Source organism: Rhinopithecus bieti, unplaced genomic scaffold (assembly GCF_001698545.2).
Source record: "Rhinopithecus bieti isolate Rb0 unplaced genomic scaffold, ASM169854v2 scaffold_13375, whole genome shotgun sequence".
Classification (NCBI taxonomy): Eukaryota; Metazoa; Chordata; class Mammalia; order Primates; family Cercopithecidae; genus Rhinopithecus; species Rhinopithecus bieti.
Window position 1 is genome coordinate 866,997 of NW_016807628.1, and position 16,794 is coordinate 883,790.

At 36.6% G+C, this 16,794-nt stretch overlaps 1 long non-coding RNA gene across 1 annotated transcript in view; it reads left to right on the forward strand.

Annotated features, from left to right (window-relative positions):
- Positions 1 to 731: 731 nt before the first annotated feature.
- Positions 732 to 16,794, forward strand: part of LINC02911 (long intergenic non-protein coding RNA 2911) — a 56,223-nt gene continuing 40,160 nt past the window's right edge. Inside the window, exons 1-2 of the long non-coding RNA XR_014485103.1 lie at positions 732 to 828; positions 15,578 to 15,638. This is a non-coding gene — a long non-coding RNA (long intergenic non-protein coding RNA 2911). The remainder of the gene's footprint in view (positions 829 to 15,577; positions 15,639 to 16,794) is intronic.

The following is a 16,794-nucleotide window of genomic DNA, read 5'->3' on the forward strand; positions in this document are numbered from 1 at the left end:
AAAAGGTAGAATCAGATGGTGCACTAGGCTTGCTGTCCTTGGGAGATGGCCTAGCATAATGGTTAGGATCACAGACACAGAAGCTAATTTGTCTGTGTTGAATACTCACTCTGCCATTCGCTAAGTGATTTGGGGCAGGATACTTAATTCCCATGTGCCTCACCTTCCTCATCTGCAAGATGGGGACACTAATCACATCTAACTCATAGGGTAATTCTGAGGATTAAATTATTTAGTGCATGTAAACTGCTGAGTCTGGTGCTTGACACAGATTATGTGCTGAAGAAATACAGCCATTGTTCTATGTATTATCAGAGGCATGACGCAGGGTAACTAATTGCTGGATGATTCATTCTATGTCTTCAGTTACATTTTCTTTCCCTAGCTTACATAATAGAATAAAGGATATATTTTCAGAAAAAAGATATTGATGTCCACCCCGGTGGATCATCGGTGAGGCAGTATAGGAAAGAGGGCTTGGAACTGGAAGCCTTGTACATTTCACCTACCTGTGGGTGATTTTGGGTCAAGTCCTTGGCATTGTTTGAATTCAGGTTTTATTAAGTTCAAACATAGGATTTATTTTCATTGCATCCTTTGCTGAGATCTTCACTAGGCCCTTATGAAAAATTATTCATGTTTATGTCACACTTTACAGAAAACTTATAAATCATTGCATTCAAGCCTCATGCTAACATGTTGAAAAATATACTATTATCCCCAATTTACAAATGAAGAAATGGAAGTCAAGACTTTTCCCAAGGCCGCCAAACTGCTTAAGTGGCAAGTAGTTAAGGCTCGCAAGTTCAGTGATGTTTCTAATAGACTGTAAGTGCACCATTTTAGATAAATAGCATATGGGAACATGCCTAGGAAATTGTAGTGTGCAATATAAGTGGTATGTATTATCATTATTTGGGGGCTTTCCCTTTGATATTATGTAAAGAGAAAGGTAGCACAGAAATAACAAGCCTTAGGTATTATAGTCAGTCACTCATCATTCATTAGCAGTGAAGTTGGTGCCCAGTGACTGAATCCCTATTCCCAGTGTTGATTTAGGACAGACATCATACTATTGATGCCTTTTATCATTTACCCTTCTTTCCTTTGCTGATTTTCACTTCAAGGTGATACACTGCTGACCTATTAAACAGTGATCTTTGTCCACATGAAAATTAATTAGCTGATAATTGTCTGGAAGATAGAACAGTGACTAAGAGTTTGGAAGTAGAAGGAAGTTCTCTAGGAAGTAAACTAACCAGAGTTTTTTTGGTTGAGTTATTTCCTTCCATCTGAGTCTCATTCTGTCTTCCCCTACTCCTGCTCCCTGAGAAGCTCAAATATCTCTTGATGAACTTGGCATAATAACCACACACAGCTGGACGGCAATATGGCTTGAGAAGGAGTGTACTCACAGCCTGTAATGTTAGATGAGCTTCAATTTGTTCAAACTACTTGCTGTGTCAGTCTGACTCCAGGCATCAATGTGAAAAATGGGAAATTTAGTTAACTATATGGATAGTAATAGCCACAGTCATACCTTGAAATGTTTTAATATTTTTGAAGTTACAATGCACACACGTTTCAGGCGATTGTTGCCACAGTTTGGTGAAATAAGCAGGTGTTTTCTTCTTATTATAGAGTAAACAAATCTCAGACCTGGGGAAATTTTTGACTGGTCCTGTTTTACAGGGGCAGACTCATGTCTTTACCAACTCTGCCTTTTTGTGTAGACACTAATCTTTTGCCTACCCAGGACAACCACTACCAGGACAAAGTATTCTTTTATTTTGTAAAAATAGGCCCTCTTTTGGGGTGGAGCTCCTATATTCCCAACTACACATATTTGTTTACAGTTGCAATGCATTGATTAGATCTTATACCCTGGACATGATTGATTGATAAAGGGCTGGACATCCAACCCAATGTAGGCCAATCTCTTCCCAGAATTTTTCAAATTGGAAATAGGAGACAGAAGTTTACATCCATGGAAGGTTAGACAGCCGTGTTTTTCACTATGTTGAGAAAACTGGTTTGCATGGAAAGAATGAAGCCAGCAAGCAGAGAAGCAGAGTTGGGAAAAAGAGAGAATCTTGGTGGCATTGGAGTCCCTGGTACCAACTGTTCCTAAGACTGTGCCCATTGGGAAAATTATCCTTCAATAAGGGTTTGTAAGAGTTTTTTCTCTCAGATTCAGCTCTATCATAAAGTGGTGACAGGCATTGCATTTCAGAACCTTTAGCTCTTTAACAAAGTGTGGCAACATTTTTGACTTTTATTAGAGTTCTTAATAGTTTCTTGTGCAAATGAGGCCAATTAGCCAATCTTGAAAACAGGCATATGGATCCATGTGTACTATTTGGGTTGTGCAAGAAGTTCAGAGTGTACTATGTGGAGTGCATTAGGCGAACATCTGAGAGATTTGAGATTGATGAAGTGGGAAAATAGGAGGCTGGTGCAAGGGAGCTATATGTAATTGACATCCACTCATTTGTTAAGGTCAATGTAGAACCTGTTTTTTGGCAGATATGTCTTTTTTTTCTACAGCATCTTAAAAACTATGCATAAAGTTCTCAGCAATATAATTCTTACATTTGTGAACATTTACATTAACAAAGCCTTTTATGCACATTCTTGCCTTTACTTGTCACAAAACCTTGTGAGATAGGGAGGTTCTATCACTCCAAATGCTTGTAGTAATGAGGACAGAGGGGCTTGAAAAAATGAGTGGTTGAGGAGACAGAATGCCTTCGGAGGTTTTATTGGATAGTACTTCTTGAAGGTATTTATATAAAGGACCTAGCAAGTTTTCAACCTAAGTGGATGTTTTTGTTCTTGGTATTTTTTCCCACCTCTTAACACTTGCCTGCTCTAAATGTCTGAATTCTCCAGGGTTACTGAGCAATCCTCTGCTTTTTAGGCACCAGGTGTAGCTCGTGTAATATCTATGAATTTAGTTTTTAAGTTTTCTAAAGCTAATGCCTAAGGCCTTCTTCAGAACATTTTACGATGGTTTATTGCTTTTTAAAAATCACTGTGTATCAACCAGGATTGGCCTAGAACTCTCATAAATTTTTATATATTAAAAGAGACGATGTTTTCTAATTTGTTAAACTCCAAAAAATACAGGTATATTTTATGATCTCCCCATTTTTTCCTTGTCCTGGCTTTCTTTTTGTATAAGGTACAGCTCTCCCACTCTTAGCAAGGAGGGTTTGAGCGCAATTGGCTTCAGCATAGGGATTCTGATTGGGTTAAGGCGATAAGCCACGCCTATCTTCCCAGCTGAGATTGGTTCAGGTATGGACCCTTAACCCTGTCTGAGCCAATGAGAGGGTGAGTCACAGGCGAGAGAACTTCAGGAAGAGGCATTCTTTTCTCCAGAACAATGTGATTCAGTGGGACCCTGTGAGACACGGACCTATTTGCAAATAGGTCATAGGTAGAATAAAAAAACTCTAGTGTCATAATTATTTTATGTAGGGCCTGATTTAATGCATTGTGGAATATTCCACTGAATGAAATCATCTTGCAGATTGTAAGCAGCAGACTAAGATACTAAGAACTGGAATTTGTACACCGTGATTGATTATATTACAATAATTTAGTTCAAAGTAGACATCATTATATCTCATCTAGAATTTCCTTCTAATGTGAGGAAATGTTTCTGCATGGTAAATTTGCTCAATTTTGCAGCACCTGTTTCTGAGCCAGAGACCCTTACAACTCCCTGCGGCTGGAATGCTGGGGGTTCTGGAAGCTGGACAACACCCCTTTGACTCCAATATGGAGTGGACATGTGCCCTAGGGTTTCCCCTCCAGTCTAACTGTTGTCTATCCCAGGCCTACTGTTTTCAGGAAACGCTATACAGTTGCATAAACAAGTTCAAAACCAGCTTCATTTTTCTGGTTGACCGAATAGGGCTGTTTAACATGGAAAAGACATATACTGGTGAGGCCTCCTTTGTAGTTAAATTCATTCTGATTGCCCCATCTTGTGGAAGAAAGAAAAATAGCCAGATTCTTCTCCCCTTTGGGTATATACCGTAAAAGAAAAAAGTCAACCCCTTTATCTCTCTCTTTGTCTATAAGCTCTTCTCTTTCACATGATACATTCCAAATACGTTATTCTGAAGAAAGGCCTGTATTCCTCACATATTTGCAACCTGATCCCCTTTCGTTACTGATACAAGACCAGTATGCGATGATTGCATTCAGAAGTGCTATACAGAAATTCATTGCTGCAGGGGAGAACTCAAGCTCTGCCACCAGAATGTAGGCCCAAGTCAGAATCCATTTGTGCAAGTCAATCTCTCAACCTGCTGAGTTATTCTCAGAATCCTGGAACAGTAGTGATCACTCTATTTCCAAGTATTTGAGATACTATTCTCTTCTTAAGCCAGTCTACCTTGTATTCACTCACTGGTACGTCGTTGTCTATTCAGAGGAAGAGTAGATGGAATCAATTCACATATTTGTTCATTCGCCAATCTACTTATTTATCCATTCATTCACCTTTTAAAGTTTTTTTTTTTTTACTTAACATTTATGTATTGAGAATCTTCCATATGCCGTGTACCATGCTAGGTACTAGGGAAACAGTAATGGGCAAAAAAGTCACATAATCTACCTTTATGGAATTGGCACTTTTATTGGAGCTGGGTGCAGATATTAATTAAACAATCAGACACATATATAATTAAAAGCTGTGATAAGTCTATGGAGGGTACTGTGGGACCATAAAAGAAAGACCTGATGTATGGAGCCTGACTTTTCAGGATAAAGGGACAATTTGAACTGAGATCTGAAGAGTAGACACTAAAGGAGAGACAGGGGCATGTGGCAAGAGCATTACAAGCAGAGCCTGTGAGCTGGGAAGAATGCAGTGACTGCAGCGGAGAGAAAGGAAGCAGAGTGGCTCCCAAGAAAGCTATAGAATCAGTCAGGAACCAGAATATATTGGGCTTTGAGGACATATTAGGAGTTTGGCCATCTGACCACATGACTTGCAAATAGAAAGCACTGTTCTTTCATCAAACAAGGCTGATTTAGTCTGACTTTCCTTTGCTCTGGCTCACAACAGTTGTGAAAAAGGAGCCAAACCAGTGCTTTCTGGGTGTCCCTATCTCCTTCTGGGCCAGCAAAATGCGATAGGTTCCACTATTTATCCTGTGCCCATCCTCTGCAACCTTTGAATCACAGCTACATCTTGATAAGTTGTTGTGTAATTTCTCAAATTACAGTTTCTTTGTGGGGGACGTCTACGATTTACCTAGCACCTAAGGGTGTTTGTTTGTGGGTACAAGTGACTGTTGATTCTGTCTCTAAGCAACAAAGAACAGCTTGCCTCTGCAAGCAGTCAGACTGAAAGTTGCACAACACTGACATCTGCTGCTTGTATGCAGTCTGAGATTGTACCAGGTCAGAAAGAGGAAATGTAGTAAAACTAAATGTTTGAAAACGTTGGGCAAATGCGCCCACACACACACACACTCACACACACACACACACACACACACACACACAGGTGTGCGCACACAGCTCCTCTGCAACCTTTGGTCTTGTACTTCTGATTTTTCAATAATATACAGGAATAGAAGGCTAATTTCAACATGATGTTTTCTTACTGTCAATATTTGCCAATTGGACAGGGTGTTCACATGATGGAAGATGAAGTTTCTGCTTGGCTTTGGAGGAAAAACAATTGACAAAAACCTAGATCAATGTTTTCACTTAGCAAATATTAATACAAGGCATAGAAATAAATGAAAAAAGGTATCAACTTTCATCATAAAAGCAGCTTAACAATAGTGATTTTGTGGATGACATATAATATTTGCATAGTAATTTACCATTTCTAAAGCATTTTAAGATGTCTTTTCACATTTCCTTAGTCATTCAACCATTTATTCACTATATAATGGGTGCCCACTTTATGTGAGTGATTAGTCTAGGCTGCAAGGATTCTCTTGGTCCTGGCAGGGTAATTAAGGAAGAGTACAGCATAATGCTTAACCCAGTATGCATTGGATTCAGACTTTGCTGCTCTAAGTGTCCATGTCCTTGTGTGTTAAATGGCCAGTGACAGTAACAATGCCTATCGCATCAAAATGTTGTGAAGATTAAGTGAAAATAATACATGTAGAACATTTGCTACAATGCCTACTACATCACAAGGTACTTATGGAACCATGACTTTAGGTATCCCAATTTTTAATGTAGGAAACAAAAGATTTTCAGCTTAACAATGTTTCATGATGAGAAAGTAAAAAATGGGTATGCAGTTCATGAGTTTATGACTGGGATATCATGAGAGTTAATGGAAAGGGGTAGGTAGAAAAGGCTGGGAAGGAGGGCTGGTCCTATTATCAAAGAAATCTAGTGTCTAAGAAGTTTTGGCTTCATCGTGTAGGGAGATTTTAAGGGAACACTATCTCAGAGTAGTGCTTTAGGAATATAGATTATTGGGGTTAAATGACAGGAAGGAACAGCGATAGAAAGCAGAACCATCAGTTAGGAAGTTCTTACACGGGCCCTGGTCTGAATTAATTGGGCCTTGAGACAGACCAGAGATGATGGTGGGATGCAGAGTAGTAGGTTGATGAGGATATTACAGAGAATGAATCTAGATGAGATGTTGGCTGTTGAGTGTTTATTGGCTGTTTCATAGGATGGCTACCTTGTAGCCTTTGAGATCTCATTCCTTGGAAACACAGAAGAAAATAATTTTTCCCTTTTTTCTGCTTTGCTGTTTATATTGTGTGGAGATCAAATTCTAAACCAGAAAATTCAGTGTGTCCCAGCAACTCGTTTATACAGTAAACAATCAGTCTGTGTTCCCTTGACAGGAAACTGCCAATGGCCACCAGAACAATTACACATTCTTCCATCTGAGAAAGGCAGCCAGGACAAACTTTGAAAATCTAATATGATTGGTCATATGTCTAGATCCTGTAGGTTTAGACTTCTGAAGTAAAAAATCTCTAAAAGTTGTTTCTGGAAAGTGAAGAGAATTAGATCTTTAAATGTAGTGAAAGTGAAGAGAAAGCAAAGTAAGAAATGGAAACTATTAATCAGTACATGTAATAAACATATGTAAAACTGTATAATCTATAGCAAATAGCAAATACATGTTCTTTTTTATTATGGAAACATTTGTCAATATTTATCATATTACCATAAAGAAAATCTTAAGAAATTCTAAAACATACAAACTTTAGAGCAACTCAAACCCAAGGTTACAAATCATTTACAAAAGTATGTAACCTCATTGTGGATATTTTGGTTATTAAACAAGAAAGTTATAAAAAATTTAAATAAATTAAATATTTAACTTATGAAACTAAAGATAACACCAAAACAATCCAAGTAAAATTATTAGATAACTAATGATAATAACAACTGAATTTAATAAATTAGAAAACAAAATGCAATTAATAATCAAAAACTTCTTCAGAGCATTAAAGTTACCCCTCTTCCTTGAAAGTATTTAAAAGAAGAGACAAGAAGAAAGAGAACTACAACTTTTAAAATAAAACAGAAGTTATAAATATAAATGTTAAGAGATTAGATGAGCTAGAAGAAATATTTCGTGTAACATTATGTCAATACATTTAAAAATATAGATCAAAATAATAACTTCCTAAGAAGATGAGTTGTTAAAATTGGCTCAACAAAGATAAATCAAGGAAGCATCCACACTATTCCAGTAACCAGAAAATAAATGTAAATATTTGTCAAAGATCTACTATTTAAAAAGATACCAGGATTATGAATAACTCTGTATGTAAATTTGATAGCCTAGAGAAAATGAACCAACTTCATGAATGACATAACCAAATCTCACACAAGGACAAATAGATTATCTAAATAGGCACATATCTATAACCAAATTGAATCAATAATTAATAACCTTCCAAAACAGATAGCACCAGACCTGCATGCATTCACTAGTGAATTCAAACAGTTAAGGAAGAAATGCTACTATATTTTTACAGTTTCTTCCAGAAAATGGAAGGAATATTTCCTAACTCGTTCTATGACACAGTATTAGCATAATACCAAAACTAGACAAAAACATTATGAAAAGAGGAAACTAAAGACCAATATCTTTCATAAACATCAATGCAAAAATCTTCAATAAGATACTGGCCAATCATATTTAACAATATAAAGAATTATGCACATAGCCAAGTGGGATTTACTCTAGTTATAAAAGTCTAGTTCAACATTCAAAAATTAATGAATATAATCTATCACATCAATAGGCCAAAGAAGAAAAATTATATAATCAGTTAAATCAAATAAGTAGTTGCAGAAAAAAAGTTTGACAAAATCCAACACTCATTCATCATGAAAACTCGCAGTAAACTAGGAATAAAGGGGAACTTCCTCAACTTCATAAAGGATTCTATAAAAAAAATAGCTAACATCATAATGGTGGGAAAATAGATGGTATCCTTCTAAGATCAGGAACAAGGTAATAATGTCTGCTTTTACCACTCTTGTTCAGCATCATATTGGAACCCCTAGCTAATGCAATAAGACAAGAAATGGAAATAAAATATATAAAGATTTGAAGAAAGAAATAAAGCCTTCTTTGTTCGCAGATGATATGATTGTCTATGTAGAAAATTTCAAAGAATAAATAAATAAATAACTCCTGGAGCTATTAAGCAATTATAGAAACGTTACAGGATACAAGGCTGCTATACAAAAGTTAACTGATTTCCTATATACCAGCAAGCAACAGGATTTGAATTAAAAACACAATACCATTTACATTAGCACTAAAAAAGAAAATGAAACACTTAGGTATAAATCTAATAAAATATATACAAGATCTATATGAAGAAAATGACAAAACTTTGATGAAAAAATTAATGAATATTTAAATAAATGAACATATATTACATGTACATGAATAGGAAGACTTAACATCATCAAGATGTCTGTTCTTCTCAAATTAATCAATATATTCATCACAGTACCAACCAAAGTACCAGCAAATCATTTTATGGTTGTCCACAAGCAGATTATAAAAAAAGACCCAAAATAGCCAAAAAAATATTGAAGAAGAACAAAATTTGAGGTCTGACACTAACCAACTTCAAGGCATACTACAAAGCTAGAGTAATCAAGACACTGTGGTATTGGTGCAAACAGAGACACATATGTTAATAGAATAAAATAGAGTACCCAGAAATAGATCTCCACAAAGGTAGTCAACTGATCTTTGACAAAAGAGCAAAGACAATTCAGTGAAGAAATAATAATCTTTTCAACAAATGATGTTGGAACAACTGAACATCACATGCTAAAAAATGAATCTAGACAGAGATCTTACAGTTTTTACAGAAATTAGTTTCAAATAAATTATAGACCTAAATGTGAACTACAGTACTATAAAACTCCTAGAAGGCAACAAAAAAATCTAGGTGACCTTGGGTTTGGCACTGATTTCTTAGTGATCCATAAAACAAAATTGTGATCCATCAATTGTGATCCATCAAAAAAATTGGTAAGTTGGACTTACTTCATTAAAACTAAAAATTGCTCTACAAACACACTGTCAAGGGAATGAAATGACAAACTACAGAATGGGAGGAAATATTTGCAAAAAGCATATCTAATAAGGGACTGGTATCCAAAATATAAAGAACTCTTAAGATTCAACAATAAGAAAACAGCCAACTTTAAAAATGAGCAAAAGACCTGAACAGATATCTCACCAAAAACGATATGCAGGTAGCAAACGAGCATACAAAGAGATGCTTACCATTATAGTTTAATATGGACCTGCAAATTAAAATGATAGTGAGATATCACTACTTACCTATAAATTAGAATGGCTAAAATCCGAAACACTGACAAATGGTGAAGACGATGTGGAGCAACAAAAGCTCTCATTCATTCTTGGTGGGAATGCAAAATGCTGCAGCCACTTTAGAAAACAGTTTGGCAGTTTTTTCAAAACTCAACATATTCTTACAATACAATCAGCAACTGCTGTTTTGGATATTTAGCCAAATGAATAGATAATTTATGTCCACACAAAAACCTGTACATTTAGTGTCTATATAGCTTTATTTGTAACTGTCAAAACACAGAAATGATCAAGATGTCCTTCAATAAACAAAAGAATAAATAAATGAAGGCAAGCCCATAAAACGCAATATTACTTTGCAATAAAACGAAATAAGCTACGAAGCTACTAAAAATGTGCAGGAACATTCATACATATTGTTAAGTGAAATAAGCCAATCTGAAAAGGCTATGTACTATATGATTACAACTACATGACAACCTGGAAAAGGCAAAACTATGAGGACAGTCAAAAGATCAGCATTTGCCACAGGCTTATGCAGAGGGAGGGGAGGGCAGAATGAACAGGTGGAGCCCTGGATTTTTAGGGCAGTGAAACTATTCTGTATGATACTATAATGGTGGGTACATGTCATTAATACATTTGACAAAACCAGTAGAATATACACCACCAAGAATGAACCCTAATATGAACTACAAACTTTAGTTAATGATGATGTATCAATATTGGCTCATCAGTTGAAACAAATATACCATAGTAATGCAAGATGTTAATAATAGGGAAAATTGTATAGGGGAGTGAAGTGGGGAATGAAGGGGCCTGTGGGAACTCAATGTACTTTCTCCTCAATTTTTCCCTAAACCTAAAATTACTCTAAAATGAAGTCTATTAATTTTAATATATATAAATTAGATCTTGTAAAATATATATATATATAATTAATGAATAAAAATTTTAAAATGATACCTCGGCTGAACGGTTTTATAGGGCACTCCTTTTGAATGTTAGGTGTTATAGGGCAGATAACACCTAAATTATCCTGATAATGCAAGAATATTTTCAAGAAGCCAAATCTTCCAAATTCCTTTGAAAAAAATACGAAAACCAAATGGAAATTACACCCCAAAAGAAAGCCACAACCTAGCCTTACTTAAAAATGAAAATGCAAACATCTAATACAATTTTAGCAAAGAAAATACAGCCATGTATTAAAAAAAATTATATGTTTAACATTTTACTCTAAAATTTTTAGAAAGGGCCAATATTTGGAAATTTATTAAGGGAATTCCACATCAAATATTTTCAGAAAATAAACTCTTGGCGATTCACCATGCACATTAACATATCAAAAATTTTGCAGTCCTATTGTACAGCAACCTGGTTTTGGTTTAAACCAGCTTCCCCAAACATATTTGACAAGGGAACATGCTGTTACTTTTAGGTTTTATCCACTAACATCCCATAAAATACACTGCTCAATGTAGACATGCTTCTCTCCTTCAAGTTGCATAAGGGGCCGTAGCAGGTTGACTCATGGTCCCAAGATGCCCATGTCCTAATCCCTGCAACCTGTGAATATGTTATCTTACATGGCAAAGGGGAATGAAGGTTGTTAATCAGCTGACTTCAGATAAGGCAATTATCCTGAATTAACTAGAAGGGCTCAATGTCATCACAAGGGCTTAAAAATGGAAAAGGGAGGCAGAAGAGAGAATCAGAGAAAGAGATATGAAAATAGAAACAGGTCAGAATGATGTGAGAATGACTTGACCTGCCCTTGCTGGCAATGCAGATGGAAGAAGGGGCCATGATCCAAGCAACGTGAGCAGACTTTAGAAAATGAAAAAGACAAGAAAGGGATTTCTTGAGAACCCTTTAGAGCCTCTTCTAAAGACTCCAGGAAGGAATGCATCCCTGCTGACACCTTGATTTCAACCTGTTGAGATCTGTGTTGGGTTTCAGAAGTGTAAGATAATAGATTGGTGTTGCTTTAGCCACTGAGGTTGGGGTATTTGTTACAGCGGCAACAGGAAACTAATATACAGACTGTCTGTTTCAATACTTCCTTTAAAAAACCCCTTGCTTATTTTTGGTTTTCTACAATTAAACCTGTGAAATAAACATACTGAAGGGAAAGTGAGTTGGAATTAGTACCAAGTCAAAATTTTATAGCATTTTTACAGTATAATTGTCATGTTCATTATTGCGGCTGTGGTGCAGTAGGAATAATACAGAACTTGCAGTTTTAATGTTTGTGTAATCTTGAGAACACCTTTTTTTCAGGTTGTTTGTTCTTTTATGCTATCTCATGGAGTTATTGTGAGAACTCAGAGTCACTATTTGACAGTACTTGAAAGCAAGGCTTTAGGGTGACCTGCAGGGTTTGAAACCTGGCTGTGGTCCTTGCTGCCTGTGTCATTTTGAGGAATTTCTCTCCTGCTTACCCTGCCTATCTTACCCCACTCCATTTCTTATTTCCTTTCCTTTTTCATGCAAATTTTGCCAGGGAATACACTCATATGTGTTAAAAACCAATACATTTATTATAAAATTTCGAACAGTGACACATCTTTGTCTTAACTTTATCATATATCTGCCTGGTTCCCCCTGTCAACCCCTCTCTGTGACATGCACCCATAGGTACCCACTGTTCTTAGTTTCTTACGTATATTCCAGACTTATGAAATTGAAGACAAAAAATAGAAATTTATATTTTACATAAAAGGTGTATACATTTTATACATTATGTACATCATACTGCACTTTTCTTTTTTTACTTAAAAATTTATCCTGAAGACCATTCTCTATGTGCACATGAAAGGCCCCTTTATTGTTTTTATTTTTCCCAGTTGTATGATATATCTATATGCATATATTATAATTTATTTAACCTATTTATGAATACAATACTGTTTCCAGTCTCTTCTATTACAAACAGCATGGAGGTAAAAGGTCTTATACATAAGTAATTTTATGTATTTGCAAGTATCAGCAGGAAAATATCCCAGAAGTGGGATTGTTAGGTTAAAGGGTTTATACATTTGTAATTGGCAGATGTGAGTAAGTTTCTCACCTTCTCTTAGCTGTAGTTTCCTCATTTATAATTTAGGGATGATCATAAACATACTTCATGAAGTAGTTTTGAGAATCTAATGACGTATCATGTAAAGCACTTAGCGTTAAACACATTTTAACTTCTATTAATATCACTATAATATTATATCATGTTATAAATTGCAAAACGCTAAGCATAGCACTTTAAATATAGAATATTAATGTTATCAAATTCTGTAAGTGCTAATTTGGGGATAGCACATGCAATCGTATTTTAACAACTCACCTAATAGGTAGTAGTTCCTTGCAGTTAGCATATTTATATGTTAGTTTTGCTACTAATTTGTTTAAAATGTTCTTTTAAAATATGATAAAGACTTTCCCAATTATCCAAATTATGACAAATTGAGTAACAGTTAACTGCTCCAATGGCAAGTTACCCTTCTCTATTAAAATAACTTAAGCTGCATTTTAGCTAAAACAGCCCAAGTTGACAGTTGTCCAAAGGTGTTATAAGAAATAATGTATCCCAATATGTTATTGGATGATTTTTATAAACATTAGAGGGGTTGGAAGATGTGTACCCTATTCTAAAAAAGATAAATAGTCCAATTGGAAAAAAATCTCAACTCAAATAATTTAACTATCTCATTATTAAGATTTCTATGAAATAATTGAAAAGTTGTTAGAATTCATATGAGCTGTACACCTTATACATTTCAACATATTTATTATGTAGGAGGTGCCTATTATATATTCATTATTGTTATATGCACTTAAAGATTAATCTTTGCCATTTGCTATCCATATGTAGGATAATTTTACAGGCCACAAGTTAGATAAAATCACACAAACAAAATAATAAATGTCTAGCTGTAATTAGCACCTTACAAAACTTTCAATTTGAATGTCATAAAAAGAAACTATGGAATTTTGAAATATAATAGGTCAGGATTTAAGAGGCCTCTTTGATTTTCAGCTCTGATTGCAAAGAAAGGAAATAAACAGTATTGGTAGGATATGAGGGCGTCTTTTGGAGCTCAAGGGCAAGAATTACAGTTGGTTTTCACGAGGGGCTGTAAACAGTTTAGTTCATAGCTCCATTCTACAGATTTGATGGGTCCTGCTCTCTGCTTCCTTGACCAGCTTTTTTTTTTCAACCTAATGGATTTTAACTGGATTGTACTTTGAAATAATTGCTACTCCAAAAGGGTAGCTCCCTAGCTACCTTGAGCTTCTTCTAAAAGTTCCAGGAAAAAATTTTTTAAAATTCAGGACAAAACAGAATTGTATAGTGAAAAGAATATTGGACCAGAGAGTAGTCAGCAATCCGGGATTCCAGCCTATCTCGACCATGATCTTGCTATGTGAGTAGGAAAAAATCCATGTAAGTACTCTCTTAGTTTTCTTTGTTCTACCCATTTGCAGGAACATTTATTCCCCAAATCTATGTCAAATATGCCTGTGTTCTCTCTTGCTAGTACTGGAACCTTAGACTGGTCTATTGCAATTGCAACTCATTTTCTCTCTCCAGCCTGAGCTCACTACTGGAACAGTACAGTCAATACAGGGGAGAATGAAACATTCAAGCATGTATGCATTTTTTAATCCAAATAATAAGCTTTATGATGATACCTTGGATAGAAATGTGTAATATAGCAGAAGGAAAACGGTAGGTGGTGAGTTGGAACATTCACTTTTACACATATTGAAGTCAAATTTCTTATGTAAAATTTAGTTGACTTGTCTAACACTCAGCAAGGAGGTCTTGGCTACAGCTATAGATTTGGAAATCAACGGAAAGTAGGTGGCGGTAAATCCACAGGAGAGAATGAAATACCCAGGGAGAGTATATATTGAGAGGAGAAAATTCAAGCAAATAATTTCATAAGTGTGTTATACATCCCATCCCCTTCCCCCCGACAGTGCCTCCCACATAAAAGCCTCAATCAAACAAACAAAACAGAGCCTGGCACAGCTGTTTCCTTGCAGTTGGTTTATTTTGAGAAGTGTTCTCAATGAACAAGAGTGGGGCATTGTTGGAGTGGAAGGAAAGGAGGAAAAGTTAAGGAAAGGTGATTATCAAGCTGTTCACTATTGTGAACAACTGGAGTGGATCCCTTAGAGATTCACAGAGGAGCCATGAGGAATGCACCTCAGAGGGGAAGTTTATCTTCCCACCAGCTTCTGTGCCTCATTGGATAAGGGTGGTCTTGTGGGGTGTCAACTCCCTCATACTTTCAGGTTTTCTAGAGACAGAACGACTGAAAGTTTCTTGCAGGCATCCTATACAATGATGGCAGAGAGCCCTGGACTTCCCTTTTGTTTGTCCATTCATTCATTTCATTGTTTTTCATTGAATATACACTTATTTTAAATGTGTGCCAGACACTAGGAAGTGGTTAAAGGTTAGAGCTCTTTCTTTGATATCCAATAAGGGTGGGTCAACACAGGTATGGAGAAATCAAGAGGAGGTGGAAGAAGCAGAGAGCTTCACATCTGGTGGCCATTAACCCAACTTTTATAGCCACACATACCCTAAATATCCTTTCCATTTTACCATCCACTCTTAATTACTTTCAGTTATTCCTATTGAGGTTGGGGGAGGGGGTGGGAGGGGCGAATTTTAAAAGAGGTTTGGCTATTACCAGCTGTTTTCTTGGAGTGATTAACAAGTCTCTTCCATCTTTGTTATAGTCTGCCTCTGTATTCCCTGGACACCTCCATTCCAGTGCAAGATTCCCATGGTTGAATTCATGTAAGTAAAATAAATATTTGGTGCAACTTGACTGGAGTAACTATTATTCATTGGCCTTTTGCTATGTCTCGGGCTATTGTTACTCTTGTTGTAAGTGCCTTACTTGGAACATTTCATTTACTTTTTTCAAAAAAACCATGAAGAAGGTCAATTTGCTGAACCTGCCCACAGCCTCTGAAAGGACATGCAGGATAAACCTCATGCTCAACCCTTCACCATGAAAGATGTGACCAAAGTCCAGGTTATCTGTCCCATAGGATAATTAGAGGCAATTGTCATAGAAGGAGAGCCTAGGCAGAAGAGCCTACAGATTCAGGTCAGTGGCTGGTGGCCAGGTCAAGCCATTTTTAAGAAGTGGCTGGTGGGTGAGAGATAGAGGAGACCAAGAAGCAGAAATGGGAGAGGCCACCCTGAGAGATGGAGGGAGATTCTTCTGTTACTGAGAATTTTCATGTCTATAAAACCTGCATGCCCCTATGGCTTTTTTGCTCCAAATGGTTCTTTCTTTTTATTTTAATTTATTTTATTTTATTTTTTTGAGATGGAGTCTCGCTCTGACACCCAGGCTGGAGTGCAGTGGCGTGATCTCGGCTCACTGCAAGCTTTGCCTCCTGGGTTCACGCCATTCTCCTGCCTCAGCCTCCCCAGTAGCTAGGACTACAGGCGCCTGCCACCAGGCCCACCTAATTTTTTTGTGTTTTTAGTAGAGACGGGGTTTCACTGTGTTAGCCAGGATGGTCTCGATCTCCTGACCTCGTGATCTGCCCACCTCGGCCTCCCAAAGTGCTGGGATTACAGGCGTGAGTCACCGCACCTGGCCCAAATGCTTCTTTTACATACATTCCATCTTTCATCTGAGCTAACTTGAGAGACTTTCTGTTCTTTCCAGCCTTGATTAGAACCCAAGCCTTTATTACCGGAACTCCAGCAGCATTCATCATGTTTAATCTATACTGTCAGGAGAGAGATGGTTTTGTCTAATGGGAATGGCTAGTAGTTAGAGATCAGGTGATATGTTTTATTTAAAGTACTACCCTTTACTTATCTTGTGTCCTTGGGCGAAAACACCCTTTTTGTTTGGACGAACGGAGGCAAGATGGCGCAGTTCCGGGTTCTTCACTGTCAACTTTCCCGTGCCCGGGAAAGACACAGGTCG